This window comes from Anabrus simplex, chromosome 1, assembly GCF_040414725.1.
Source record: "Anabrus simplex isolate iqAnaSimp1 chromosome 1, ASM4041472v1, whole genome shotgun sequence".
NCBI lineage: Eukaryota > Metazoa > Arthropoda > Insecta > Orthoptera > Tettigoniidae > Anabrus > Anabrus simplex.
Window position 1 is genome coordinate 1227181579 of NC_090265.1, and position 27991 is coordinate 1227209569.

At 41.6% G+C, this 27991-nt stretch overlaps 1 protein-coding gene across 1 annotated transcript in view; it reads right to left on the reverse strand.

The window, feature by feature from the left end:
* Window positions 1–22369, reverse strand: part of LOC136877755 (very long chain fatty acid elongase AAEL008004) — an 86448-nt gene extending 64079 nt beyond the window's left edge. Inside the window, exon 1 of the mRNA XM_067151964.2 lies at window positions 22276–22369. The gene's annotated coding sequence lies outside the window, so the exon portion shown is untranslated. The remainder of the gene's footprint in view (window positions 1–22275) is intronic.
* Between the last annotated feature and the right edge of the window lie 5622 nt (window positions 22370–27991).

Here is a 27991-nt window from a genome sequence, read left to right on the forward strand (position 1 = left end):
CGGCAGCCCTGAAGATGGTTTTCCGTGGTTTCCCATTTTCACACCAGGCAAATGCTGAGGCTGTACCTAAGGCCACGGCCGCTTTGTTCCCATTCCTAGGCCTTTCCTGTCCCATCGTCGCCATAAGACCTATATGTGACGGTGTGACGTAAAGCAAACAGCAAAAAAAAAAAAAAAAAGTTAAAGTCACAGCACCCAAAGACATTCCTGTATTGAGCGACTAAAATGTCACCAGGACACTTTTCTTTCCTGATATGCTCAGCTTGTTAAAAGCCAAATGTAATTAATGTTATTGGCTTCACGTCCCGCTAACTACTTCTACGATTTTCGGAGAAGCCGATGTGCAGGAATTTAGTCCCGCAGGAGTTCTATTACGTGCCAGTGAATCTACCGACACGAGGCTGACGTATTTGAGCACCTTCAACTACCACCGGACTGAACCAGGATCGAACCTGCCAAGTTGGGGTCAGAAGGCCACCACCTCAACAGTCTGAACCACTCAGCCCGACTTGTGAAAATAGATGAAGTCATATTTATCTTTATCGTGTTTAACTTTTTCCCTCCACAAAGATATTTAATTCTCTATCATGGGCCCTGGAAGTTGGTAGGCCAGTTGTCCCAACCATAAATATATATTTTTTTGGGAATGATAGATTATAGCCCTATAGTACTATGATCGTTCTTTCTTTCCTTCTTTCTTTCTTAATCAGTTTATCCTTCAGGGTTGGTTTTCTCTCGGACTCAGCGAGGGATTTCACCTCTACCACTTCAAGGGCAGTGTCCTGGAACGTGAGACTTTGAGTATGGTGATGCAACTAGTGAGGAGGGCCATTACCTCGCCCAGGCGGCCTCACCTGTTATGATCAACAGGGGCCTTGTTGGAGGATGGGAGGATCGGAAGGGATAGACAAGGAAGAGGGAAGGAAACGGCCGTGGCCTTAGGTGCCTGGAGGAGAAGTAGGAAAATACGAAAAACCACTCGAGGATGGTTGAGGTGGGATTCGAAACCCTTCTACTCAGTTGACCTCCCGAGGCTGAGTAGACCCCGTTCCAGTCCTCGTACTATTTGTTTTCAACTTCATGGCAGAGCCGGGAATCGAAACCGGGCCTCCGGGAGTGGCACACATTAACCACTACAGCACAGAAGCGGACTAGTACTATAATGCTACCTATATGTTTATGTTAGTGCTGAAATCCGATTTCTTACTTTACTAATGCTGAAAGCCCGAAAATGCAATGTTATTCTTTAATAGGGGAATCAGTCTAGAAGGAAATGTTGAAAGTGATGTGATATCTATCCAGGTTCGTTGTTATCCTAATACTATGGGTTACAGTACATTGCATGTATATAAAAGACGCCACTTACAAACTTACGTGTTATCCGCAAATTTCTGCGGCCACAAAAGTCACTATTTTTCAAGAATGATGACATCTACACATGGTAGATTGTCTGACTGTGCTGTTTTGAACCTTTCTTCTGTCATTTCGAAGTTATTCGCGATCATGAATAATAAACAATCGGCTTTTAGCAACGGCTGATGCACAACGGCTGGTAGAGCTCCATGCGGTACTGGATCGTGACGTCACAGCGCGCCGCTTACGTCAGAGGCCGTTTCACTCGCCTTGCGGAAAGGCACTATTAAATATTTTTTAATGGTAGAAAACAAGGCAACATACCACAATGTAATACGTTTACGTACTATTTCATTGGTGTACTTTTCAAAAAAAATATTTTTGAAAATGATGCATGTTCCCAATTAACTGTCATGGGGCATGACTCCAGTGGCAATGTCACTGGCTTATAACTAACGTAGTCACGCTGGTTTGAATCCCGGAAAATGTAGTGAGACTTTTTAAATGAAACAATGACTACTTTTGACGGTTTTTGGAGAAGCCGAAGTTGCAGAAATTTGTCCCACTGGAGAATTTTATTTGCCAGCAAATCTACCGACCTTCAAATACCACCGGACTGAGTCAGGATCGAACCTGCCAATTTGGGGTCAGTAGGCCAGGGCCTCAAACCGTCTGAGCCACTCAGCCCAGCTGAAAAATGAGAAGTCATGTTACTATGCTCCAGATTCCACTTGGCTACATGATCACATTATCAATAGTGGCGTAAAATTACTCGCTTTCTTGTTTTTTTTTAAATTATCAGCAGCCCAAAGATCTTGGGAAACCGCAGCTATGAATATCAGCAAGTTATTTTACTAAGAAAGAAATAGACATGGATGTAAATATGTCACACAACATTCTGATTTTAATAGCGAGCCATAATACTTTATTAAGAAGGTCACGAATTAGATTACGTCCGCCTCTGTAGTGTAGTGGGTAGTGTGACTAGCTGACACCCTCGGAGGCCCGGATTCGATTCCCGGCTCTGCCACGAAATTTGAAAAGTGGTACGAAGGCTGGAACGGGGTCCACTCAGCCTCGGGAGGTCAACTGAGTAGAGGTCACCCTTCAAGTGGCTTTCTGTGGTTCCCCACTTCTCCTCCTGGCAAATGCCAGGATGGTACCTAACTTAAGGCCACGGACGCTTCCTTCCCTCTTCCTTGTCTATCCCTTCCAAACTTTCCATCCCCCCCGCAAGGGCCCTATTCAGCATAGCAGGTGAGGCCGCCCGGGCGAGGTACCGGTCATCCTCCCCAGTTGTATCCCCGACCCAATGTCTCATGCTCTAGGACACTGCCCTTGAGGCGGTAGAGGTGGGATCCCTCGCTGAGTCCGAGGAAAAAGCCAACCCTGGAGGGTAAAATGACACCAATCCTAATTGGAGGGATGTAATCACTATTGCGTGTTCTTGTGGTGGTTGATAGTGTGGTGTTTTGTGTAATTATGAAGATCAGTCCCCGAGCCCAAAGAATGGTCAGCGTTGATACTTTCGGTTCAGAGGGTCCCAGATTTCATTCCGGGCCGGGTCAGGCGATTAATTCTTTTGGCTCGGGGACTGGTTTTCATAATTACACAAAACACCACACTATAAAGATACATGCATAATAATATGGCCTCCGGAGAGGCCTGGGGCAAGTCTTCTTTTCTTAGTAGACGGCCTATAGGTGACCAGCATGTTTTTGAGGATGGGGCCTTACCTAATATGACCTAATATGACCTACTCAGTCCCCGAGCCAGATGAATTAACCAAATAAGGTTAACATCGAACCCGGGTCTCTCTGGCCAGAGCGCTAACCATTTAGCCATGGAGCCGGACGGATACAGACATATAAATGCCATACGAGATTACACATGTAATCACTCGTTACTATGACTTCAACAAGTAGAGGCGTGCCGAGCGCTTTGTGCCTATTAGTGCGCAAAAATTACGACGGAATTTTTTGAATATGCACTAGATAATGACAGTGATATTAATTTCAGCCTTTGCGACTTTGATTTAGGGAACAGTATTGGAGAAGCTGTTGGTTCAAGTGGCGTAAGCAAAGATATACGTACGTATGATGCTACACGCAGAAGCATAAAAGTATGGATATGTTTATTTTGATTTTGTGTTATGCTTGTTTTGCTTTTCCTAGTATACATAGCTAACATACACTGTCCGACTCCTTGGCTAAATGGTCAGCGTTGATACCTTCGGTTCAGAGGGTCCCAGATTTCATTTCGGGCCGGGTCAGGCGATTAATTATTTTGGCTCGGGGACTGGTCTTCATAATTACACAAAACACCACACAATCAACCACCACAAGAACACGCAATAGTGATTACATCCCTCCAATTAGGATTGGTGTCAGGAAGGACATTCGGCCTTAAAACGTGTCCAAATTCTAATGTGCGACAATGTTCGCACCCGCGAACCCACAAGGTGTGGGAAAAGTGGTGGAGGTAGTAGTAGAATAATAATAATAATAATAAGAAGAAGAAGAAGAAGAAGAAGAATATAATTTCGTATGGCTATTTCTAGCCGGGTGCAGCCTTTAGTATGGCAGACCCTCCGATGAGGGTGGGCGGCATTTGTGATGTGTAGGTAACTGCGAGTTATTGTGGTGGAGTGTTGTGTGGTGTGCAAGTTGCAGGGATGTTGGGGACAGCACAATCACCCACTCCCCGAGCCAAGGGAATTAACCATTAAGGTTAAAATCCTCGACGCGGCTGGGAATCGAACCCGGGGCTCTATGTACCGAAGACCACTGCGCTGACCATTCAGCCAAGGAGCCGGACAAGAAGAAGATAGATGACGTACACTTGGTTGCCATGGCTACCGTGATGCCAGAAAATTGTCGTCACAAAACTGTCCATGCTAATTCTAAACAGACCCCCAGCCCAAAAACACATCCATAGTTAAACCTTATAGATACACAGGTGAAATGACGGGTGTTCAAACGCGCACAGTGAAATGCTATAAGGATTTGTTTCTTCACATTGCTATTTACAACAGTGTGGTCAGTTGTAGAGCCCTACACGTGGGAAAGAGAATAACACTTCTCGATTTCCATCTCGCAGTAGCACGCAGCCTGACAGAATAGCCACACCCCATTCACACGGGAGTAAAAATCAAGGAAGCTGGCTGGCGATGTGTTTTGTGTCCAGATAAATGTAAGAGCAATATGCGTTACCCGCGAAAATGTACCCTTGTGCTTCTATTCCTGTTTCAAGGTATACTAAACTCAACAGGTTACGTTAAAACACAAATATGAATATTTCAACAAAAGTACATATTTCTAAACGTTCAGTAAAATACAAGGCGTGTTTGATCAAAATAATACGCGATAGATCTACATCCATAACATGTGTTGGGAAATTTCTGCTCGTCCATAACGGGAAATGGATAAAATAATCAGAAATACGCATACCAATACAGATTCAACACAAACCCACATACATTACATCAGTGTTCATACGTGCAATGAAGCTTTGGCTTCCTCAAGTAGAGGTACCGTAATATAGCGGCCAGAATATGGCGGTGAATAACGCCACACAGTGAGAAACAAATGACTGACTTGATGGTGAGCAGAGTTTTAAAGCTACAGCCAGGATTGGCGTATCATGACAATTGTCGTGCGCTAGTTCAAATACTAAATAAAATATTATAAAACGGGTGTTCTCGATAGCACTAAAAAAGTGAAATGGCGTATGGCATTTAGTGCCGGGAGTGTCCGAGGACATGTTCGGCTCGCCAGGTTCATGTAGGCGACCTGCGCGTTGTGATGAGGATGAAATGATGATGAATACAATACATATACCCATCCCCCGTGCCAGAGAAATTAACCAACGATGGTTAAAATTCCCTGCACTGCCGGGAATCGAACCCGGGAACCCTGTGGCCAAAGGCCAGCACGCTAACCATTTAGCCATGGAGCCGGACCTCGATAGCACTATGCTTGGAAGATGAACAGTCATCAGAAAACAAAGATGAACTAGAAGAAAAGTGATATTTTTAAAAACTGGTGAACAGAAGGAGCATTGAAACGTTATTTACACTGCAATGGAGAAAATATCAGAGAATATTTTCATTTAAAACCAGTTATTTCATTATGCCGGCCCCGTGGTGTAGGGGTAGCGTGCCTGCCTCCAACCCGGAGGCCCCGGGTCGATTACCGGCCAGGTCAGGGATTTTTACCTGGACCTGAGGGCTGGTTCGAGGTCCACTCAGCCTACGTGATTAGAATTGAGGAGCTATCTGACGGTGAGATGGCGGCCCCGGTCTAGAAAGCCAAGAATAACGGCCGAGAGGATTCGTCGTGTTGACCACACCTCACCTCGTAATCTGCAGGCCTTCGGGCTGAGCAGCGGTCGCTTGGTAGGCAAAGGTCCTTCAAGGGCTGTAGTGCCATGGGGTTTGGTTTTGGTTTGGTTATTTCATTATGTATTGAATTACATAAAAAAGTTATCTTCACAATATACAACATTTCACCATTCTTCACAAAATCAACCATTCGTCCTAATTTATCTTTATTTGAATCTTTATGAGTTTAAAGCTCACCGTACTTGTGGACGTATTGCAGGCTATAAAACATTTATAGCACTGTTCGGTCGCCGCACTCTCCACTTTCAACAAACCGCGCTACCGGTATCTTGCGTGAGGGTGGCAGTCAACGCTTTCGAGAAAACCATGCTTCATTATTCTTGTGTCAACGCTTTTTAACGTCATTCACGGTCATATTACGCCCGATTACGATTACGTTGTTGCTACTCGAGGAGACCAAAGTTTATGTCTACCGAGAAAGTTGATCACAATGCCTCTAGTTTATGATATGATGTTTCAAGAGAAGCAACAACAACTTCATAAATACTACTATTACTTTACAGATTAATATTCTTAAGATGCTCGAAATCGTATTATATTAAGTTTGTAACCAAGAGGTAGACTTAATTTGCAGTTAATTCTTTACGACGACACATCGTAATTGCAGAGATTATGAACAATGTCATGATGACATATCAAAGCATTGTGATGGAGATTAATTATTCCGTCGCACGTTACACTCAAGTTCAGATATATTTAGCAGCCCAGGTAGTGATTTCGCAGTCGTAATTCGAAACATGATCGACCTACTGAAAACAGTTTAATTTATTTCAATACGTTCCTTATCACGCAAACAGGAACTTAGTGTTCATTATTAGCTAATCCCTACCTAATCATTCATTATATGCCGATCGCCTCCATGAATAGAAGCCGGACAATGGCTTGTTTTACATTTTTCACAGAGATTTTAATTTAAGGCTCACTTTCTTATTGTTCGCTTCTGTACACGTACATAGCAGACCCTTGTACTGTAATGGTATGGTATAAATTTGTGCTTAAACCTTCTGCTTCCTTGTAGTTTGTCACTTAAAATATCTGGCGAGGAATGTTCGCGAAGTATTACTTCTTCTTCTTATAATAATAATAATAATAATAATAATAATAATAATAATAATAATAATAATAATAATAATAATAATAATAATAATAATAATAATAATAATAATAATCATTTTGGTTTTACGACTCACTAAATACTTTCAATGTTTTCTGGAGGTGCAGAGGTGCTGAACTTCTGTACCGCAGGAGTTCTTTTAAGCGCCGCTAGATTTACCAACACGGGGAAGGCGTATTTGGGCATACTCAAATACCACCGGACTGAGCCAAGATCAAACGTGTCAAATTTGGCTCAGAAATACAGTGCTCTAACCTTGTGAGCCACTCATCCGTGTTGTTCTTATTCTTATTCTCCCGGTGCCAACTTCTCGCAGTAGCTTGACGATCATTATGGAGTAATTCTCCATGTTTTGAGCTTCCCGTGTCAGCGTTGCCGCCTCGTAGGCGTCCAACCAATTTCGGGCGTTCCATGCCCAGGATAGTCTTTTCCGTTCTCGTCTACGTTTCACTTCAATCTTACATTTTATGATCAGTTGCATCAGGCTTTATTTATCATTTCGAAAATGTGATTTCTTGGCTTCTTCCCTGTGTTTTTCAAGGGTTAAAGTTTCACATGACTTACTTGCACGGTGGAGTATCTCCTTGTTTATGATGTCATCTACCCACAGAATTTCAGCATTCTGCGATATATGCACATTCCGAGAGACTTTAGTAGGTTAATTGACGAAGCCTTTAGCGTCCATCCTTCGGCAGAGTGCAAAGACTCGGTCTTAGCTCCTTCCGTGTTGTCGAGCATCTCAACTAGCAATACAGCTCCGTCGCAGATTACACCAATGAACTTGAGATCACTGATAAATGTTCGCTGCCAAGTGTTCCGGAGCAGGCTTCAAGTTCGTCTGGCTCCTAGTGCGACCCTGTTGGAACATACCAAGGGCATGGCCAACTAAATACTGGAGTCACCGTCGGGGGAGGATGACGTGAAGACTAGGCAAGCAGTTGCAACGCAGGACTTTCTCGTTCGTAAAACGTGGTCGATGTACCGTATTATCAGGATCGATAATAAACATCGTTGAAGGTAAATATATATGTATTAAATTTGGATAAAAATCTGCTTTTCTTCAATCACAGAGTAATGAAAGTACACAGTACTATATTCTTAGGACTGATTATAGATGAAAATCTGTCGTGGAGTAATCACGTGGAGACCATCTGTAATAAAATTATCCCTGTGATTGGTATCCTCAGTAGATTGCGATATAAGTTCTCTCGTGGGTTGTTGAAGGGTATTTACCATGCTCTTATTGAAAGCCACATCTCTTATATGATACATGTCTGGACATGCTGTAATAAAGAATTATTTAAAAAGGTAGAGGTCTTTAGGAAGAGAGCGCTAAAAATAATTTTCAAACTGCCCATTCTGACACCGACTAAAGATCTGTATACACATTGTAATATATTATCACTTCCAAACCTACGCATAAAGGCTTCTATAATTATGATCTATAAAATTCAAAACAAATTGGTCCGCTCAAACACATCAGTAATTACTAATTCACAGATTCATAATTATGAAACAAGAATTATTCATACTATTCACTACAATCAGATTCATTCCACTAGTTATGATCAAAATTCTCTTTGGCATTTTTCTATAACTATGTATAACTCGCTTCCAAAAAGTATAAAAATGTTACCAACTTTATCTATCTTCAAGAGTAATGTAACTAAATACTTGAAGTAGTATGGTAATTTTGGTTAGGAAGCTTTGTCCTATCTTATCTATTACATCATGTTAAATTATATACTTACTGTATTTTATTTTGTAATTACATTGTGAATATAGCTGCCATTGTAATTTATTTGTATTGCACCAAGAAGAGCCTTGGCTCAGGTGCCCATAATGAAATAAAAAATAAAAAAATAAATAAAAAATACATGTTTGTAGTGATACAAGCCGCACACTTTTCTTGCATAGTTTGCGATGGGAGGAAAATTATAGAATACAGACGAAGCTTGTTGTTGTTATAGATCGAAGCTTCCAAACATTAGGATTGCAGTTGATGGAACAGAGCCATTTTATTCCCAATACTGGTGCGACATTCGACTTCAGCATCGCCGTCATGAGCAACGAAACTTCCTAAATAGGAGAAACGATCAACTCGTTTCGACGTTGATGTTTGTTTGCGTTTCCACTGTTTCAGTCTTCGTAGTCGTACCTGACAGTTAATGGCATAACATTACGTAAGGCGGAAAATTATGTAGTAAACCGTGTTCGTGAAGTAAACACTAATATTATCTGCTGATATTGTCTGGCTCCATGGCTAAATGGTTAGCGTGCTGGTCTTTGGTCACAGGGTTCCCGGGTTTGATTCCCGACAGGGCCAGGAATTTTAACCATCATTGGCTAATTTCGCTGACACGGGGACTGGGAAAATGTGTCGTATTCATCATCATTTCATCCTCATCACGACGCGTAGGTCCCCTACGGGCGTCAAATCAAAAGACCTGTACCTGGCGAGCCGAACGTGTCCTCGGACACTCCCGGCACTAAAAGCCATACGCCATTTCATCGGCTGATATTGGTAGTTACATATGTTTATGGATGTTCATGAACAATAAATTACAATTTGCTTCATATCGCCCCGACACAGATAGGCCTCTTGGCGACGTTGGGATAGGGAAGTACTAGAAGTGGAAAGGAAGCAACCCTGGCCTTAATTAAGGTACTTCCGTGGTTTCCCATTTTCACACCAGACAAATGCTGGGGCTGTACCTTAATTAAGGCCACGGCCGCTTCCTTACAACTCCTAGGCCTTTCCCATCCCATCGTCGCCATAAGACCTATCTGTGTCGGTGCGACGTAAAGCCCCTAGCAAAAAAAAATAATAATAAAAATTAAGGTACAGTTAAGGAACTGGAATTTCATCCTATACAATATTTTAACAAAATATGTCAGGCACGTCACGAACACTCCATTTTTGGAGATTAATCTAGGGAAATGAGAGTTGTTAGAGAAACGGAAAACAGTCCAGCTTGATTTTTCCCTCACTTGATCAACCGTAATTTAAGCTGTTCTTAGCAGAGTATGCCGGAATGTTTCTTGCTACTCTGTATGATCCCTACGCCAGGCATTCTCGAGTTGTCTATGTGTAATATAGAGTGCTCATAATCCTGCTCCTTTGCTGAATGGTCTGCATAGTGGCCTTTGGTTCAAAGGGCCCATGGGCAGATTCCCGGCCGGGCTACGAATTTAAACCACATGTTACTAATTCACCTACCTCGTGGTCTAGGTGTTCGTGTACATAATAGACTACTCTATTCATTTGCATACAACACATCATACTACAAACATGCAATATTGAATAAATTCCTTCCACTTATGTTCGGAGTCAGGTAAGGCGTCGGGATGTAAAATTGGATTTAATCCACACATAGAGCCGACCGCAGGTAGCCGGTAAAAGACCAGGTAGAAGGAGGATAACTGATTGAACAACTTCCTTTCCTAGGTAAAGACACTAAACGAAATGATTCACAAAAAGAATGGCCATGAATAGAGCCGAGATAATTAATAGCGTGTGGCCTCCCAAGAGACCTGGTGCAGGTCTTCCGATTTGACTCCCTATAGGTGACCTGCGCATATGTGAGGATGGTACCCTATCTGTGTTGAATTCTAATGATTAAGACGGCAACACACCCAGCTTCCGAGATATCGGAATTAACCAATGAAAGTTAAAATCCCCGAACCGTCCGGGAATCGAACCCGATACCACTGGATCAAAGGCCAGCACACTAACAATTTAGCCATGGAGCCGGACAGGTTAGAATGCTAACGTACTGAATCACGTAAAATGTACAACGGTTCTGCTATGAGATTTGCATAAACATCAGGGGTTAAATCTATTAGAACCCCCTAGAAATGATTTTACTCTTGCTAAATTACGGAAGTGCAGGCTAGACGACTCTTCCTACTAGCCAAATTAGTTTCCATTCTAACCCATTACTGTCTAAACATTGGGGCTCTAGTGATCAAAATATAATCTATCTCCTGAAGCTGTCGCGCACTGTGCATCAGCGACTCTCGACCAGTTACCCGGAAAATGCATAAAGTGCGGTATTTTAAGACCAGTAATAACTCTACAGTTGTGTTTCTGTAGTGGGAGCTGCACACGAACTTTTCCAATGATTGGACATGTATTTGGTTGTAGAGGTTGCGGCGAAATATAACATTATTGTGTTCGGAGAGACAGGCACAAATACCACAGTGAACTGTCAGTGTCAGAAGAGTTACTTGTTTAAAGAATTGTTGGTAATTTTCACTGAGAATGAAATGCTTTGCAGATAGAGTTCTAGGTGCACACTTCTTTATTCCAAATGCTTTCGCACACAGATAGAAATACTCTTTCTGTAAATAACAGCTTTTTGTAAGCTGTAAAATACAAGGGAATGTCTTTGTAAGAAGAATATTGAATACACCGCTCGTTGGCTGCAATAATGGCACAAGTGAAAAAATACGAAATCGGAGTTATTGCAGACTCCAGCGTTGTTCTTAAATTTGTTTCATTGTTATAAGCTGCAAACTCCCAAAACAGTCTAACGTAATCTATAAAAAACATTGCAGCAATAGTGGCACATCTCAAAACATCTAAGTCATGGCTCCGGCAAGGGGAATGATGGAGCCATTTTTAAGTAACATTTTTATTAACTGAACTCGTACCAAGCCATCTAGTACTGGTAGATCTTTATTCCATAGATTAATCGTACGATTTCTGCATTTCACTACTAAGGGAAAACTTGTAGTTATTTATTTCAGAACATTATTTTTTGAGTTAGGCTACTATTGCTACCCATGAGCGACATATTCTAAAAATGTGTATGTTGAGAACTCATTCCGAAGGCTCATTGCATTTTCAATAGCTCCAAGCCAAATGAGGAGTGAGGCAGTTTTTCGTTCCTTTCCTCACCGAGCCAGACATTGCTAATCTGCCAAACCTACTGAAACGCTCACAACAGCCAACCCTGCAAACGACACATTCATGTCATTCATGACAGGGACCAATTGCATCGCTTACACCTCAGTCATTTTCATATTGTTAAATCCAAAGATGAGACTGAGGCTGATCAGTGAAAGTAACAAATTTGTTTCAGTCTATACCAGAAGACATAGTACACTGTAAACACTAGACGTCGATGGCAAAGGTGATTTTTATTTAAATATACGAATTGTAATTTGATTACCTGTATAATTTACCTTAGGTCAAAATATACGTAGTACAGTAATTAAGTCCGTGGAATGGCAACTTACTGCAGCGGAAAGGTTGCACCACTGGATGGTGTCGTGATAGGTCTTCGCTAGTCTCAATGAAAAATAGTTCCCTACACAGAGTGTAAACATAAAAGTGGTCTATGTTGTGAAGGTTCGTTGAATGTGAGCAGCAGAATTTGAGAATGCCGTAGTTGAGCAACGGGAAAGTTTCGAGTTCTGTCAAAAATTAGCCAAATCCGCTAGCGAAACCTTTGAGATGATAAAGTCGTGATGGAGACCAGGTGATGCTTGAACTGATTTTTCACTAATTTAGTATTGCACACATTGAGTTAGTCCCTCAATGAGAAACTGAAAACACGAACAGTTACAAGGATATCCTTTACCGTCTATGCGATTCATTTCATCGTAAGTGTTATGAGCTGTGGCTAAGAAGATCCAACACTTGACCACACGACAGAACCAGTGAACATCCTTCCTTGCTTGTCCAAGAGAAACTGGCAAGGCAACAGGTCACTGTATTAACACAGTTTTCATACTCGCCTAATACTGCATCATGGGATTTCGTTCTCTATTTCTCAATTGAAAACAAAATAACGCGAGCATAGATTTCATTCCGTCGGGGAGATCATTGCTGACACAAAATCAGCCGCAGAGACATTTTCCTGCCAATGTATTTCAACAGCCAACAGCTATACTTAAGTTGACAGACGTGCATATTTTCAGACACGATGTAGAGCTATTAATGTATACGCTGTGTTGCCTACACTGTAGGCGCCAGTCTACGAAATGACTGACTGTAATACGTAAGCATAACACTGTGTTACCTGCACAGCAGGCGCCAGTCCGCGAACTTATTGACTATAGCAGTATGCCAAGCTGCCATGGTTCAGTTAAATCTTTTTAGGGCTCCTCGAACAAAGAAAGTTGGGAAATACTGTTCCAGAGCAGTCTTCCTCAACGGCCATGGAATCCGCATAACCAATTGAAGAGCTCCTTGATATAATTTATACAAAGATTTTCAATGTTAAAATGCATTAATTTTTTGCGATATTTTATTTTAGGAGCAAGATGCACATGTCAACTGATTCGAGATGATTTAGAGAACATTTTTCCAACTTGACTAATTTTGGGTAAAGGAATTTTCTCATGAGAAGAAAGTAGCTGTTTTGAAATTTTTAGTTACATTTAGTTTCACATATACTTGTGAACAATTTCGGTATTTTGTTATATGAAGAAAAATACGAAAACCGCCTCCATTTTGATAGTGATTTAAAGTTAAAGGTACGAAATAGAGAAACGTATGTGCAAGGAATTGTTGTAAACAAAAGGGAACAGCACGATTCCTCGGAAAAATATTACTATTTTTAATTTTAATGTGTATGTTTAGTCATGAGCCCAAAGGCTGGTTGGATGAAGAAAATTACGAAAACCGCCTCCATTTTGATAGTGATTTAAAGTTAAAGGTATGAAATAGAGAAACGTATGTGCAAGAAATTGTTGTAAACAAAAGGGAACAGCACGATTCCTCGGAAAAAAATATAACTATTTTTAATTTTAATGTGTATGTTTAGTCATCAGCCCAAAGGCTGGTTGGATCCTCAACAGTTCCACCACGAGCTGTCATAGATGGCCTAGGCATCAATGAAGAGGCGTACCAGGGAAATGAGGAGTGAGGTAGTTTCCCGTTGCTTTCCTCACCGAGCCAGAAGTTGCTATTACATATCAGTCTGCCAAGTCCACTGAAATGCATGCACCAACCGACCCTATGAGCAACAGTTTCACACCATTCATAGCTGGAACTGCCTGCGTAAGGAATGGCATTACTAGCATCGCTCATACCTTAGTCACTTTCATATTGTCAAAGCCAAGGATAAGACAGAGACAGATCAATGAAAGTAACAAAATTGCTCTAGCCCATATCAGAAGACTTAGTGCAGTGTAAACACTAGGTCCCGCCAGCAAAGGCAAATTTTAATAAGGCTAGGCAAAGTATGGGGTCTGTACATATATTCGAAAAGAAGAGAGTCGATAGCTCTTGGATAATTGGGAACTACTGTTCCAGGGTTAAGTACAGTAGCTTGTCATCTGGGTGACGGATTATGGACTGGTTGAACAGAGTAAAAAAAATTGCGTCTTATTAATTGTTACGCCTGAGTTCTCCATTTCTTTATCATCGGCTGTGGTGTCAACTGTTCTTTTCAAGTCCTTTGTCACTCATGATTTCACTTGGATTCTCTGTGTTAAAATTCAATCCTGTTTCATGTGAAACTCATTGTTGGCAGCTTCGTGGTCTTTCTAACTAGTACACAGACGTAGGTGGAGCATAGAACAGTTACGGGATCGGTCTAATATTAACTTAAATATTCTTAAGGTACTAATTTAATTTGGGTAATATTGTATTACTTATACTGCCTTGATAATGTATACGCTATTTGATTACACGTGCTTGATTACCATATAGTTGAAAAAATGCTGTAACATTTCAGAAATGAACTACAAGTAGCTTCTTAAACCTGTAGCCCTCCCCGCGGTGTAGGGGTAGTGTGCCTGCCTTTTACATGCACACCCGCATTCTATTTCCGGCCAGGTCAGAGATTTTTATCGGAATCTGAGAGGTGGTTCGAGATCTTATAAGCATACGTGACTACAATTGAGGAGCTATCTGACAGTGAGATGGCGGCCTCGGTCTAGCAGGCCAAGAATAACAGTCGAGAGAATTCGTCGTGCCGACCACACGACACCTCATAATCTGCAGGCCTTCAGACTGAGCAGCGGTGGCCCGGTAAGTCATGGCCGTTCGGGCTGTTGTGGGGGAATTTCTTGAGCCACAGGCTAGACAACGCTGAAAAATACGGCTTCGAAATGAACTGCCAGAGCTAGGTAATGCTATTCAATAGAAAACAGCTGCCGGTATTATCTTTCAACAATTATTTATTGGAAAATGACGTATAGTACTCTTTCGATTAAAATTATATCTAAGACAAAGTGTGTAAATACATGTAGTTTTAAAGATTGGGTTTTATTACTATCTTGCATTTTATTGTAGAATAACGTGTTTTCTCCCACTACCAAGCATATGACGTACAGAGTGACGAATTTTTAGTCTTGATAGTTTGACAAACGGTAGAATAGGAACTCCAATCAATTAATTTTTGCCTTGGGTTTTCATGTCCGTCAGAAAAACAACATACGGAAGTAAACGTTCGAGAGAAAAATCTATATCTATCGTTAACAAACTTGCAACATCAGGAATTTATATAAAATGTCCATGGCTACACACGTCTGGAAATTAATATTTTGAGCATTTGTAGAGCCGAAAGTAAACGTTCGAGAAAATAAAATCTATATCTATCGTTAAAAAATTTACAACATCAGGAATTTATACAAAATGCCCATGGCTACACACGCGTGGAAATTAACTTTTTAACCATTTGTAGAGCGGGTGAATACAGAAAACTGAGTCGAAATGCGTTCAAAATAATTTCATTTAATTAATGAGCTGTTGGCATAGGACGGTGATTCAGTAACTTCCCTCGTTATCATCACAGAACAACGCGACGATCCCTGGGTCCAGTTAGTAGGGGGCCGTGAATAATATGGTCATAACTTCCACACTCTTTGAAGAATTTCTATACTTACTGTCAGCAGCAGACCTTCGCATGTTTTGCCCTGATGAAAGTTAATTATATTCAACTGAAAGCTCTTTTTTTGTTAAGACTCATAAATATAATGTGGCCTTAATCAGATATGCTGGCCCCGTGATGTAGGGGTAGCGTGCTTGCCCCTTACCCGGAGAACCCGGGCTCGATCATCGGCCAGGTCAGGGATTTTTACCTGGACCAAGGTCCACTCAGCCTACGTGATTAGAATAGAGGAGCTATCTGACGGTGAGATAGCGGCCCCTGTACAGAAAGCCAAGAATAACGGCCGAGGAGATTCGTCGTGCTGACCACACGTAATCTGCAGGCCTTCGGGCTGAGCAGCGGTCGCTTGGTAGGCCAAGGCCCTTCAAGGGTTGTAGTTCCATGGGGTTTGGTTTTTAGTTTGGTTTAATCAGATAGAATATTTATTTACTTTCATTTTAATTAAGTTGGAATATGTCCCTTTTTCATGGTTTGTTTACAGAAGTTGAATAATTTCTACAACAGTGTACGAGTGTAAAGAAACTATCAACCCGTAGAAAACGCCAGTACTAGCGCCTCCAGGTTGTACACAACTAAACCTGGGTTCTCAAAACAGTATGATTGTTTGGTGCGACAACAAAGTACTTCGGGTGGCCTTCGGAGCCCAAGTTGACTGTTTCGATCACGGCTACGACTTGTAAAATTTGAAAGTGCTTAAACACGTCTGCCTCGTTTCGGCAGATTTACCCTCACATAGAAAGCAACAGCGGGAAATAATTCTGGCAGCTCGGATTATCTGAAAACCGTAAATATATAGTAGTTAGAAGGACGTACAGCCAGGGCATTCATTAAAATTATTATTATTATTAGTAGTAGTAGTAGTAATAGTAGTAGTACACTAGCGGAAATGGATATAAGATGTCTTAGTTAACGTCCATTCCAAGCGAGTTTTGCAACACAAAGTGTTAGTGTATGTAGGGCACTCTAATCGTACATTGAAGGGCACCATCACGTGAACCAGTCAAAAGTCATTAGACAAATCTTATCGCCGGTCGTCCGACATGTAAACGATACGACCTTGCTGCGATAGGGAGGCTTGTGAATCTCAATGCGCCCCATGGCCGAGCCATGGATGATGCAACCGACCGTATCGGATGGGTATCTGTCGAGGGGCTAGACTAACGAATTGTTCAACGAAATAGGGGTAGCAGCCTAGCAGAAGTTGCAGGGACGACAGTTTGAATGATTGACAGATATGGCCTTGTAATAATATTTAATATGCCTTAGCTATGTTGACACTGCTACACGGCAGAAGGCAACGGGAAATTACAGCCATAACTAACTCCCGAGGATACGCAGCTCAATAAATTAATGATGTACTGATGATGGTTTCCTCCCGGGTAAAATATTCAGTGTGTAAAATATTTCCCATTTGGAACTGTGGGTGGGGACTACACGAGAGGGGGCAATCATAGGGAAGATGAATACTGATATTCTGCAAGTTGAAGCGTGGAATGTTAGAATTTTGAATCGTTGTGGTAGGTTAGATAATTAATCTGAAAAAGGGAAATGGATTGACTAAAATTAGATGTAGTAAGTACGTTGGCAGGAAGTGCAGAATTTTTGGTCAGGCGACTACAGAATTATCAACACAAAATCAAACAAGTGAAATGCAGAATCTGGTTTAATAATGAATAAGAAAATAGGGCGATGGGTAAGCTACTATGATCAGCATAGTGAACGGATTATTGTTTTTACGAAAGACACGAAGCCAATGCCCACCAAAATAATGCAGGTCTATATGCCTGCTAGTTCAGCGGATGGAGAAGATATCGAAAGAATTTATGAAGTGATAGAAAATATAATACAATATGTAAAAGGAGACAGGTATCTAATTTTGATGGGATACTGGAATGTAGTGGTAAGCCAAGTAAGAATAACTAATGCAGTAGCAGAATATAGACTTAGTCAAATGGAAAGAATGGTAAAAAGTCGGCTGGTCGACAATTTAGTCCTTGCTAACACTTAGTTCGAGCACTTAAAGTGACGGCTGTATATAGACTATATATAGACTTAATTATGACTATGCAGAGAGTCAGAAATCTGGGGTTGGATTGCAAGACCTTCCCATTAGTAGACATGAACTCTGACCAAAACTTGAAGGTCATAAAATGCTATCTGAAGTTGAAGAAAGGAACGAATGCAAGAATATGGGATGTAGTTATTGTGAAGGGAAAGAGTGTGCAGTTTTGCTTCAAGGAGCATGTTTCACAAGTACTAAACAAGAACGCTAAAGGAAACACATCAGATGAAGAGTAGAAAATCGTGAAGAATGTGATAAGCAGGGCTGCTGAAGAAAGGTTAGGAAGATAGGAGATATCAAGTAAGAATCAGTGGATATTTTGGGAGATACTAGACTTGACTGGCGAACGGCGAATGTACAAGAATGCACAAAATGAGGATGGCAGAAAAATATGCGGGTGATTAATGGGGTATATAGAAAGTGCAGGACAGCTAAGGAAAAATAGCTGAAAGTGAAATGCAAGAATGTTGAAGGATGTGTGGTTTTTTGAAAGGTGGATGATGCATGTAGGGAAATGAAGGAAACCTTTGGAGAAAGGAATCTTGATATATGAATATTAAGAACTCATATGGAAGACCAATTCTAGCACACTTAGGAAAAGAAGTCAAGGTGAAAAGATGGAAGGAATATATCAAACAACTGTATGAAGAAAAACAAGTTGTTGATAAGGTTCTGGAACAAGAAGAAGCTAATGAAATGGGAGACCCAGTTTTGAGGTCAGAATTCGATAGACCTTTCAGAGATCTAGAGGGGAACAAGTGTGACGTAAAGCAAAAATGGAAATAATAATAATAATAATAATAATAATAATAATAATAATAATAATAATAATAATAATAATAATAATAATAATAATAAACCAAACCAAACCTCATGGCACTACAGCCCCTGAAGGGCCTTGGCCTACCAGCGACCGCCGCTCAGCCCGGAGACCTCCAGATTACGAGATGTCGTGTGGTCAGCACGACGAATCCTCTCGGCCGTTATTCATGGCTTTCTAGACCGGGGCCGCTCTCTCACCGTCAGATAGCTCCTCAATTCTAAACAAGTAGGCTGAGTAGAGACCACGAACCAGCCTTCAGGCCCAGGTAAAAATCCCTGACCTGGCCGGGAATCGAACCCGAGGCCTCCAGGTAAGAGGCAGGCACGCTGCCCCTACACCTTGGGGCCGGCGATAATAATAATAATAATAATAATAATAATAATAATAATAATAATAATAATAATAATAATAATTATAATTATAATAATATAATAATAATAATATAAAATAATAATAATAATAATAAAATAATAATAATAATATAAAATTATAATAATATAATAATAATTATTATAATTATTATTATTATTATTATTCTTATTATTATTATCGTCTACCATGTACCTGCAATTTGAAATGACATTTCGTTTGTGTGTATCAACAGCTTTCCGATTTACCCAGAACATGATAGGGGTGCCGGAGCTGTATTGGGTGACCAAGTGATGTGTTAATTTTGCCCCGTAAATGCCGACATCATACGACATGGGGTTACAAATTGATATTTTTCTACCCGACGTAAATCTGACACGGTCTTAATCACCAAAGGGAAGCACTAAGGGGGAAAAGAGCCTTGGATATGGAAAAATGCTGTCGTCTTAAGCAAGGTACAGTACACCTCCAGCATTTGTATGATGTTAAAATTAGAAGGCGTCGAAAGGATGTTCAAGAGCAGGCACCGGTGGGATTTGAAACAGCTAGGCAACTCGTACAACATACCTACATCGTAGCCATGAACTCTACAGGATGCCAATTAAAATGTTGAACTCAAATAATTCGTAAACCGTTCAATATACCAATAATTAGTTATCATTTTCAGTAATGTTACGAACACTCATAGTGAGATTTGCAGTATTTTTCCAGACTGTCATTACCTGCCAAGATGTCGGAGCTAACTTTGTTTTTCTACAAGGAACTACATTGCTTTTTACACCCAGCAATAGAATCATAAAAAGCCTCCGTGGCTCAGACGGCAGCGCGTCGGCCTCTCACCGCTGGGTTCCATGATTCAAATTCCGGTTACTCCATGTGAGATTTGTGCTGGACAATGCGGAGGCAGGACAGGTTTTTCTCCGGGTACTCCGGTTTTCCCTGTCATCCTTCATTTCAGCAACACTCTCCAGTATCATTTCACTTCATTTGTTAGTCACAGATATTGCAGAGTGTTGCTGGAATGAAAGATGACAGGAGAAAAAGGAGTACCCGGAGAAAAACCTGTCATGCCTCCGCTAATTTCCAGCACAAATCTGACATGGAGTGACCGGGATTTGAACCACGGAACCCAGCGGTGAGAGGCCGGCATGCTGCTGCCCGAGCCACGGAGGACAATAATAATAACAACATACTTTCATCAGCATTTTTATAGGTATTTTGGGGATCTTTGGAGCCACCTGGCCAATTTTGTGTGTTGATCAGACATCTAAGGTCGGATACTCTTCGTGACCCGATGGCCTGCAGATTACGTGGTGTCATGTGGTCAGCAATGCGAATCCTCTCGGCCGTTATTCTTGGTTTCCTAGACCGGGGCCGGCATCTCACCGCCAGATAGCTCCTCAATTGTAATCACGTAGGCTGAGTGGACCTCGAGCCAGCCCTCAGATCCAGATAGAAATTCCCGAACTCGGAGGGAATCGAACCCGGGACGTCCGGGTAAGAGGCAAGCACTCTAACCGTACACCGCGGGGCCGGCAGTGACACCATCTACGTCTCCAGGTGAAAATTCCAACCAATTATCCACATGGAATGAAACCTCGAAGCCAGCAGCTAAACTACTACGCTCACTATTCTCTCACTATTCGCCATTTTGGATCTCTGCTTGTCAGTTTTGGCGTTCTGTTTTACCGGTACCAGATGACAGATTAACTAGCGCTATATTAATCTCAAATTATATATATATATATATGTGTCATGCAAACACCAAATATGACACGAGACTATTTTAACATAACTACATCGTACGACATGGAGCGGCGAATGGAACTTCTCCATCCTTATAAACTCTAGTCATGTTTGAACCGATGATCCTGGAATCCGCAAGCTGGCACTCTACCACTGATATACTGAAAGGATACAGTAACACATCTTCGGCATAATTTTATTTCATGAGAGCCAAGTGTCTTCCGCTAAGGAAATTCAACGTGCTTTCAGCCATTATTGAGATGGCGGGAGCTTGGATTTTGGTCCCGAAAAGGTGTTAACTCACATTTAAATTAAATTACCTGTAAACGAACAGTTGTAGGATTTCAAGGTAGTAACGTTACGTGATTAACCCCTTTCCGGCCCTTGTTTCTTTTGTCTCATCGCTGAGGTGTTGTGACTATCGAAAGCCTTCAGTGTTGTTACCCGGAGAGAACTCTATAAAGGACCATTTGTCACGTGATTCTATCGTGCATGTACTCTCTTTTTTCTTTACAACTTGTTTTACGTCGCACCGACACAGATAGGTCTTATGGCGACGATGGGATAGGAAAGGCGTAGGATGAGGAAGGTATCGGCCGTGGCTTTAATTGAGGTACAGCTTGAGCATTTGCCTGGTGTGAAAATGGGAAACCACAGAAAACCATCTTCAGGGCTGCCAACAGTGGGGCTTGAACCCACTATCTCCCGGATGCAAGCTCACAGCTGCACCCGCTTAACCGCAAGGCCAGCTCGCCCGGTGTATGTACTCTTCCTCGTAGTCTGGTTCCTTGGACTTTGCCCTCAGCAACTTACTTTTGAAGGCCACCGTCTTGGCGCATTCAAGAAAACAACCCATTCCACCACCACCCCGATGGGCCTTGGCCTACCAAGCGACCGCTGCTCAGCCTAAAGACCGGTAGATGCATGGTCAGATCGATGAATCCTCTCGACTATTATTCTTGGTTTTGTGGACCTGGATCTCAAGCTCACCGTCAGATAGCTCCTCAATTGTAAATACGCAGCCAGAGAAGATCTCCAACCAACTCGTAGGTCCAGGTAAAAATCCCTAACCTGGCCTGAAATTGAACCCAAGACCTCCGGGTGAGAGGCAGTCACACTACACCTAGACCGTGGGACCGTTTTCTCGGCGCATTGAATGTCCAAACAAGTGTATGATCCGCTGAGAGACTGTACACGACAGACGAACCATATTTGATGTTGGTTCAGAATTGACAAGATCGTGCGATGAGCTGTCCAAGGAGACAGATTGTTGAATGAACACTTTCTTTGCACCGTTAATTAATTCAACCATTTTTGCAAGGTTTAAACCCATGACCTTGGACTCCGAAACCAAACACTCTACAATTGATCTATAGACGGAACTACTATGTACATGAGATTGCTGACCTCAATGTTCTACGACTCATGTGAAAAAAGAAAAATACAGTACTGAATACAATTGAATTCCTCCAGTCTGTTAGAAGGTTACTTTGATGCACGTACCCATTACTTTAGATACATAAAAAGAGAAAAGGAATATGAAATGATTGTAAATACCTGCGAGTGAGTGTGGTATATTGTTCCAACGTGCTGTGAGCCAGACTGTCAGTGACCACTGCAGGCGCTCTACTGGACTACCTTATTATAGTTCTCACGTCACTAGTCCGACCTTCACGTCACTATATCTCTGTGACGTTTACTTATTTCCAAATTTAAATGAAGTTATCCACGTGCGGTTACAGTGCTAATAATCAGTAGTCCTCCAGTTCACAGGCCTTGCGGTGTTTTGTTTATTGGTTTGTCACCGTGACTGACGTAGTTAATTGAGGGAAATATTCCCGAAAATTATTCATGCAATCTTCAAGATTTTATCGCAGACTATTGGAAAGAAAATTATGAATTCCATTCCTGGCAGCTATTTTTAATACCGTCATTCTGACTCTGTTAATCGATTTCCGTAATATTTATGTTTTCGGAATTCTTTCCTCACATTCCAGGAACTATCATTTCTCATAGAATACATATGTTAATGCTCGGTGTATATTTTCACCTTATATTTCATGTGTCACGTTCTTACGAAAATTACGTCGTTCTGGAACTGTTTATATCTCGATAGTTCCTTGTTCTTCTGGAGTCGTCTCATTATGTAAGGATGGTGACCATTATGGAGTATATTTTTATTATTTGGTGTTCCTTACATCAAAGTTCCCGTATATCTCATGGAACAATAATACAGTTACGTATTCTGGTATTTAACAACAAAATCGCTAAGTTTGTCCATACAGGACGTGCTGAATACAATTGAATTCCTCCAGTCTGTCAGAAGGTTACTTTGATGCACGTACCCATTACTTTAGATACATAAAAAAAGAAAAGGAATATGAAATGATTGTAAATACCTGTGAGTGAGTGCAACCGCTCATCTATCTCCATATTTAAAATAGTATTCATTTCCGAGATAACGTAGAACCGTGTGCCGTGTGGAGATGTGATTTGTACATTTCTGGACTTCGTTATGAGGAATCGAACTCACGTTCGTTTGAGGGAAGTGAGCCCTTCCCTTCCGCCCTGGCCCATGTGTGTGAGGTTTTAAAATGCTAGTTGCTTTACGTCGCACCGACACAGATAGGTCTTATGGCGACGATGGGACGGGAAAGGGCTAGGAGTGGGAAGGAAGCGGCCGTGGCCTTAATTAAGGTTCGGCCCCAGCATTTGCCTGGTGTGAAAATGGGAAACCACGGAAAACCATTTTCAGGGCTGCCGACAGTGGGGTTCGAACCTACTATCTCCCGAATACTGGATACTGGCCGCAGTTAAGCGAATTCAGCTATCGAGCTCGGTGGTTTTAAAATGGAAATTTACACTCATGTATTTCTTGTTTCCACTAAAACTGGGGATCTCCTGGTGGGAACGGATATTACCAATCACGTAAAATTACAACTTGCTTGTCAATCAATACTCGCTTGCTATTCCGTACCACTGATTGCACTAGAGAATTACACATTGTTATTATTTTTTTCATCAATCCGAAACGTAAATCAATGACGGAGATCACTAAAAATCACTGAAAAATATTATGTTTCTGACTTTTCTAAATACATTAATTTGTAACTTACTTCCAATTACTTACTTCAAGAGAAACCAATTTAATTGCATATAATGAATGTATAAACAAGTCGATATTTTACGTATTAGCAGTCACATTCACTGAAAGTGATGTAGGAATTAAAAACAAAAATATGCATAAGATATGAAGTTCCTTGATCACTATCCACAAAGATTGCTTTTTAAAAATATTATTTCAATTAAGTACATTTCTGTATAGAAATCTACGCCTACGATATTACGGGTAAATGGGAGATAGTGATAAGTAAGAAAAATAGATTACCGAGCTCGACATCTGTAGTCGCTTAAGTGCGGCCAGTATCCAGTAATCGGGAGATAGTATGTTCGAACCCCACTGTCGGCAGCCCTGAAAATGGTTTTCCGTGGTTTCCCATTTTCACACCAGGCAAATGCTCGGGCTGTACCTTAATTAAGGCAAAGGCCGCTTCCTTCCAATTCCTAGGCCTTTCCTATCCCATCGTCGCCATAAGACCTGTCTGTGCCAGTGCGACGTAAAGCAAATAGAAAAAAAAATAGATTATGATTTTATCGTTATTTTACAAATATTTTTGTAAGGATTCATTGTACATTGATTTCATTTTAACGAAAAGCAATTTCAAAGCCTGTATGTAATTTTAACGTTCCCATTGATGCTTTCACGGCCCGTAATTATAGACTGTTCAGAACAGTCGAGATTTTCTTTTGAAAACGCAGAGCAAAGTTCTCTGCGAAACGTGAAGTATTTTACCTTATAAGACCAAAAATCCTATATATGATGTATGTATGGAATTATCTTATTTCTCATTTATTGGCAATATAGTATTAACCCTACTTTTATTTTCCAGCACTGCAAAAAGCCAACGATTCATAAAAATATATCTATACATTATTCTAAAGTATATCGGGAATATTATGTGTCATTTGATGTGGTTTAATGAACCTAAAGGTCTGTTTGATCAGAGGAAACATATATTTAAAAACGGTTTCGATTCTATTAACTGTGATGTCACAATTTCCCGTCCATATTATAAAAGTTGCTAGGCTGACTGAAAGTCGACATTGAAGAACACAGTTGCGTCGTGGCTTTTAAATTTTGTAAACATCTTACCAACTGTATTTCCTAGCACCACTTTTTGTATACACTTGACAAATGTTTTTTACTGAGTGTGTTGGGTGCGACCTTGCATTTGCAAGATAACGGAATCGAACCTAACTGTTGATAGTTCAGGAGTAGTTTTCTGTCGCTTTTCTTTCCAACACGAGGATGAAAATACCGGGTCTGTACCTAAATTAAGATTATGGTCACTACTTTCCCAGTGCTTGACATCTCCTATCCTAAAATCTCCTAAAACCTGTAGGTTTTAAATAGAAAGAAATTCATGTCCATTTCCCTTTATTAAAAATGAAAAGTTGAATGCGTTTGAAGTAAATATTAATTGAACTCAAAAATTCGTGGCGTAATGCCCACCGTCGGCTGCCGCCCAGTTGCTATGCGACCGTGGCAATGTTACCAACCATGACAAAAGTGGTTGGCTTTTAAATTCCTTTAAGTTCTGCTACCACTGAAATTCCGCAGCATGTCTAAGCGTATTTCCATCATATGCTTGTAAAATTTTAGTTACTGACCTTGCTGCAGTCGCTTAAGTGCGGCCAGTGGCCAGTATTTGGGAGATAGTGGGTTCGAACCCCAGTATCGGCAGCCCTGAGGATGGTTTTCTGTGGTTTCCCATTTTAACACCAGGCAAATGCTGGTGCTGTACCTTAATTAAGGCCACGGCCGCTTGATAATACCTATCTGTGTCAGTGCGACGTAAAGCAATTTGCAAAAAAAAAAAAAAAGAAAAAAAAGAAATAGTTGTTTCAGTACCTCTCTTTCCAAGTTTGAAAAAAATTCAGTCACACATCTTCACCTCATTTTCATGGAGACTTCTTCTTCATTAGAGCTGTGATAGCCGAGTGGCGTAATCACTGATTTCACATCAAGGAGTCGTAGTTCAAATCCCTGCTGCTGCATGTGGGATTTTTGAAATTAAAAGTATCTTCCTGTGGTTCGGAATCTACGTAAGTACTGGAGGCCCCGTGGCTATGATCAACATTTCAACATTCACGTAATCATACCGCTTGCTTGTCGTTTTCGTCCACAATGACAAAATGTAGGAGTTGTGACACTCACCGTGACCAGATGCAGGGGACACGACTATCCAGTTGTAGGTTCAGTTTTGTCATATCTGTACAAAGAAATAGGGACAGTCTTAAAACGTCAGTCGGCCATCGTACAAATTCTTACAAAACACCATGTGCTTTCAGATAGTAGCACTATACAGACAGTACGTGTGAAAATCGCTTAAATCTTCTGGAAGTCTCGAAAGGTTCTTGGCAACTAAACATTGCCATTTAGAGACTTGTTTACGAGTAGATAGACAAGTACCATGATAACTACATAGTTATATGACATTACACTCTATTTCACAACATGGAGTATCACAAGATACTTTGCAAGATCCCACTAAAATGTCTATCGGAAACTAAAAAACACTATGTCCTATATCAATAATTCATCTATCGGATTGCATTTCTCGGTCAACCCTCGAAACAATTTAATCTCGATATTCCTTTGTGCAGCAGACGAAAATATTCTGAGAGAGTGGGGCGTACAATTAGGGTTGCGAAGCTTTAAGCTCGCATTCTGGAGATGTTTGGTTCGAATCCCACCCTCGGAAATCCATTGTTACCCATTTACACACCAGGCAAATGCTGGGGATGTACCGTAATTAAGGTCACGGCCACTAACTTTCTAGTCCTACCCCTCTCTCATCCTTACGTCACCGACAACGTGCCCGATATTAAAAAGCAAAGCAAAAGCAAAGTCACCTCCGTACAGGTCATGAAGGCCCTTGGAGGAGTGGAAGGTAAGGGCTTCCACCATTGTTAACCTCGGCACGTGATGGGGTAGAGTGGTTAGCTCTACGCCCGGCCGCCTATGCCCTGGTACTCATTTTTGGTGTAGGCTGAGTGAACCTCAGAGCCATATGCAGCCCCTGCCCGATATTAAAGCGCTAACAAAAAGAAATTATCCTGTCGGACATCAACTCTTACACCACAAATATTTTAACTTAACAAACACAACACATACAACGCCAATATGGTTTTGAATTCTATATTCAGGCCCAGAATCGTAAGTAAATGAAATGTAACGCCTTTTTAATAAGTTTTCTATGCAGGGTTAAATAGGGGCTGCCTGGCCGAGACGGTAAAGGCGTGCTCGGTTCGCCCGGAAGGACGTGGGTTCGAATCCCCGTCAGGAAGTCGTAAAATTTAAGAAACGAGATTTCCACTTCCGGAGGTGCGTAAGGTCCTGAGGTTCACTCAGCCTACACCAAAAATGAGTACCAGGTTAATACCTGGGTGCAAAGGCGACCGGGCGTAAAGCTAACCACTCTACCCCCATCACGTGCCGAGGTTATGGTGGAAGCCTTTACCTTCCACTGCTCCAAGGACCTTCATGGCCTGACTTTGCTTTGCTATAAGTTAAATAGAACTGGAGACAGGATTCATTCTTGTCTGGCACCTTTTAGAAGTTAAGACAGGGCCTCTCAAACGCCCAAAATCTCACGCGTGCAGATAGAGGCGCAAGAGCTCCGTGCACTGTGCATCGCTGCCGCTCGGCATGGCTCGGATCAACGCTTCGTCTCTGGGCTACTCGGCTAAGCTCGGCTCAACTCGCCTATGCTCGGCTCAAGTCAGCCTGGATTTGGAGCGCTACGGCGCAAGTGGGGCAGAGGGAGACAGGCGGAGCGAGCGAGACAGGCGTGAGGAAAGAGAGAGTAAGCGCTATTGCTCCAAATCGAGGAGTGGGGGGTCTGCACTCTGGTCAACCAAGCCAAGTCGTCTCTTGCACCGTGCACAGTGCATGCACCACGCGCATGCACCCTGAGAGGCCCTGAGTTAAGATGTCTGTAACTTCCGCCTAGTCTCATGGTAAAAAGAAAAAATCATTCTTCATACAGACCATGAAGGCCCTTGGAGGAGTGGAAGGTAAAGGCTTCCTCTGTCCGTAACCTCGGCACTTGATGAGGTAGAGTGATTAGCTCTACGCCCAGCCACCTTTGCCCCCAGGAATTAACTTGGTACTAATTTTTGGTGTAGCCTGAGGACCAAGTGTGCCTCC